We start from the raw sequence: 4,446 nt of genomic DNA on the forward strand, positions 1-4,446 counted from the left end.
ACAGGAATTAACGAAGCATTGCTGAATTTTGTTTTTATTCTGTCTTCACTGTGTATCAGGGCTTAGAGGACAAGCATGGGTCAACCGTCGCTAGCCACTCATCTGCTCTCCTCCTCTGTGTGAACCACCTCTGTAGGAGATTCTAAATTTAGCTCAAGAGATCAGGATCAAAAACGGAAAGGAAAAATGCCACGGCCTCAATTGGCACTCACGCTATCTCCCTATCTTTTCAAAGCAACAAGTGACGTCACCCAGCACTCACCTGCGCATGACAGTTTCCAGCCGGGACCACTCACCTGCGCATGACAGTTGCGAGCAGGAGCCTGAAGGCTCTGCTGGGGGAAACTGCTTGCTCTGCCAAAGCTTTTTTTCTTTCCCGCATGAAAGGCCAGCTGGCTCCTAGATACAGATGTGGAATTACAGCACGTGTCCAGGACTAAGCACAAGCCTTTCTAACAATGCTTTCTAGCAATGTTACAGAGCCGTTCCTTGCTTCACTGCACTTTTTTTTCAGACATTCAAAAGTGGTTCTTGAACTCCAGAAATGTGAGTCTCTCTATCAAGTCCTGAGCGCTCACACACCACCCGGGAGCCTCCTGCCTCAGACAAGGGCCTGGACAAACCTGTCTCTCCCTCGAAGTCTTGAGACTGGGCACCTTCAGAAGGTTGCAGGTGTGTGCGGAGTTGATATGTCCGTATCAACACCAGGGGTGTTGACCTCCATCAAGGTCAAGTTATCCAGCTTGGCGCGTGTCACCCGTTGTCTCACTAAGCTGTCGGCAGACGCCTGGAGCTTGGCTAGCGAGTGTCCAGATCTCATTTCCTTTCGGAATGTTGTCTGAAACCTTATTTAGCAGGAGTTTGGTAAGTTCCCCTGGAGTAAGGGCTAGGTCTGGGGGGAACGTTTCTTCCTTTCCTTCATGATCCTTCATCTTCTCCAACTTTTCTGTGTCCGTCCACTCGGGAGGAAGCAGCCGTCCCTTCTTGGGTTCGGGTTGATAGCCCGCCACAGGGGCACCTGCACGGGGGAGCCAGGGCGGAAAGGCCCCAGGTCGCCCCCAATGAGGTAAATCTTGTCCAGGCTGAAGTTCGGGATAATGGGGACCAGCTCCTTCTTAGCCACAAACTCCAAGTCCTTGGCAGCGCCAGTGGTAGGCCTGGGACTCGCCCTCAGCTCCCAGGAAAATGCGCAGTGGTGGCTGCTTTCCTGCCACTTTCCCGCCACGGTGCAGGACACGCCCCCTGAACTATTTTTAGAGTTATTTTATCCCTAAAACTAACAGCTGATGCTTTTAAAGTAAAATAGATTTAACCTTAGCAAGTCTGATTTAGTGAAATATGGAATACATCTATTTAAAATTAGAAATTGGAGTTATTTTAGTTATCAATATTGAAGTGATTAAAACATTTAAAAAGTGGGTAAATTGCGTGGCAACAAATGGAAGAATCCAGAAAAGTGGATATTTTTCTAGAAACTATATGCAAGAAGTTGAAAAGATCATGTGTACATGAACAATAAAAAGAATAGAAGATAATTCAATTAAAAAAAAATAACAGGGGGTAAACTTTCTTCATTAAAGAATCACAAACCCCAAAAGCCTTAAAAAATGACTGGCAAATTTGATCTAATAAAAAATTTAAGACTTCTACTAAAATATCTCAAAAATAAAGAACAGGAGAAAACGTTGGCCACACATCAATAGATAATGGATAAATATGCATAAATATAAAGAGCAACTATGGATCTAAAGGAAAAAGATAAACAGTTAAATAGGAAAACAAATAATGGATATGAACAGGCAATTCATTATTTTTTAATTAATTAATTAATTAATTTTTGGCTGCATTGGGTCTTTGTTGCTGCGCGCGGGCTTTCTCTAGTTGCGGTGAGCTGGGGCTACTCTTCGTTGCGGGGCGCAGGCTTCTCCTTGCGGTGGCTTCTCTTGTTGCAGAGCATAGGCTCTAGGCACGCGGGCTTCAGTAGCTGTGGCTCACGGGCTCTAGAGTGCAGGCTCAGTAGTTGTGGTGCACGGGCTTATTTGCCCCGTGGCATGTGGGATCTTCCTGGACTAGGGCTTGAACCTGTGTCCCCTGCTTTGGCAGGCGGATTCTTAACCACTGCGCCACCAAGGAAGTCCCAATTTATTGTTGAAGATACACAAATGGTTGATAAACATATGAAAATTATTACACTTCTAAATGCAAATTAAAATAATAAAGACACTTTTCTTCCATAAGGTTAAGGTTGACAAATTTGAAGTAATTGATAAGAACTATTTTTGGCCAGAATGTGAGCAAACACTGTTGATGGGAAATAAATTGCTGAAGTCTTTGATAAGGGACAGAAATTTTATGTAAAGACATCATTGGATTGGTATTTGCCTGTGTATGTGAGTGTGTGTGTGTGTGTATACACATATACATATGTATATATAATTATATACATGTATATACATAGGTCTCATATTTAACATATGAAAACATATACCTATGTATATGTATTTTGCATTTATATGAATTTGTGGAAAGTAGTATAGAAGGATTCACCTTGTGATTTCCTCTGAGAAAAGGAACAGGGGCTGATGGAGTAGTAAATGAGGCTTTCACGTTATGCTTCATATACTAGGTGTTTGCCTCATTTGTTTTGTTGTGTTTTTTAACAAAGAGAAATATAATTTATTACTTATATAAGTAAAAATATAACTTCTTGCAAAAGAAGGAGTGGAGGTGATTTGTATTCTAAGGGCACAGAGAAATCATTTCAAGGATACCCCAGTGGATATTTTGGTTATGAAGTAGATAGCTGTGGAATATTCTATTGATTAAATTGGTTAGCAGAATAAAAATTTTAGGACTGTCTCACGATGATTTGAAAGAGCCTAAAGCTGTGGTGCATTTTCCCAAGTCATTAAAACTCTTTGTACATTTAATTTAAAATTACTACCTAACATTAGGTAATATTTCTCTGTCATTCAATTTTAAGTTTCTTACAATTTGCCTTTTAAAAACCTCCAGCCGTGAAGGGTCATTTTTGTGTGTACGTTTGTTGCCATGTCTATTTATTTTTCAGATTGAAACACTATAGCCTGTAAGCTCCCGCACCCCACGTTTCAAAGCCGTCCGTGTATTTTCTTAGGCTATTAGGAATATGTTCTTGTGGAGAGCTCCTTGGACTGAGAATTTCCTTTCTGTTTTTATGTGAAATACTCAAAAAAAGGCCTTTCTGTAGTTGCTTTTCTGTCTTTTATAGATATGTGTAGATCAGAAATATTTTGTCTTCAACTGCATTCTTCAACCCTGAGTCATGTAGGCCTGTCAGATTCAGCCTTGTAATTTTGCCTTTATACTACTTTTCACAACTAGCATTCTTTGGGCACCTCTACGCTCTCTCTGAAGCTTCACTCTCTTTTTTACACTCAGTGTTCCTGCTCCACTCACCTTAGCATGTATTTCCAATAGTGCTCCTTGAGAGTGAAGTTTTTCACTTCTGAAAATGAGTATTTGCTCTGAACGTCTCCGGGGCCTACACTGACAATGCTGTGTTGGATCTTCTCACATTCAGAAGCTCTGTTTGCTCTCTGTGAAACTTGTATCCTGTAAGGACGTTTGGGTTGTTCCCAGATCCTTAATCCCTGCTTGCATAGGGTTATCTCATTTTGGTTGTGGTTATTTTGGAGTGAGATTTGGTTCCCATGGCTTGTGGTATAAGTGGGTATCACTCTTTCACTCCTCAGTGCTCCAACCACATAGTTGTTATGCTATGCAGGGCACACAGCTCTTGGTGTTTGGGCCACACTCGTGCCTGTCCTGAAGTTCATGGGGATTCCTTGTTCCTCGTTTTGTAGAGGATATTGTCCATAGTTTTGTTTGTTTTGTCTTCTTTAACACTCCTGATTTATTATTTAGGAGGGTTTTGGGGAATATTTAAAAAACTATACTGCTGGCATCATCACACTGCACAGTTGCTGGTTTATTTGATATCAGGAGGCTTCAACTTTTGTTTATGTAGTGAAATCTATCAGTATTTTCATCACCAGCTTATTTAGAAATGTGAAAATAAGGGTATTTTGATATTTTAATTTTAGCTCATGTCTTAGCTTTTTTGGAATGTGGCATTGATTGTTGATTTTCTTTCTCCCACTACTTAAAAGGCCATGTGAGGGCGGTGATACTGTCTTATTCATCTCTGTGTTCACATCACCTGGCACCTACAAACAAATGCTTGTTGGAAAAAAATGAGTAAAATTTTTATAATTCATTATTATTATTACTGTAATTCAATAAAGTTTTCATTCTTGGTCCACCTACGTAAACTTCTAGTACTTACCTCTTCATTTTTTTTTTTTTTTTTTTTTTTTTTTTTTTGCGGTACGCGGGCCTCTCACTGTTGTGGCCTCTCCCGTTGCGGAGCACAGGCTCCGGACGCGCAGGCTCAGCGGCCACGGC

At 41.0% G+C, this 4,446-nt stretch overlaps 1 pseudogene; it reads right to left on the reverse strand.

Annotated features, from left to right (window-relative positions):
* Positions 1 to 510: 510 nt before the first annotated feature.
* LOC102991498 (DNA replication complex GINS protein PSF2-like) overlaps positions 511 to 4,446 on the reverse strand; it is an 8,108-nt pseudogene continuing 4,172 nt past the window's right edge.

Source organism: Physeter macrocephalus, chromosome 19, assembly GCF_002837175.3.
Source record: "Physeter macrocephalus isolate SW-GA chromosome 19, ASM283717v5, whole genome shotgun sequence".
In the NCBI taxonomy this organism is placed as follows: Eukaryota; Metazoa; Chordata; class Mammalia; order Artiodactyla; family Physeteridae; genus Physeter; species Physeter macrocephalus.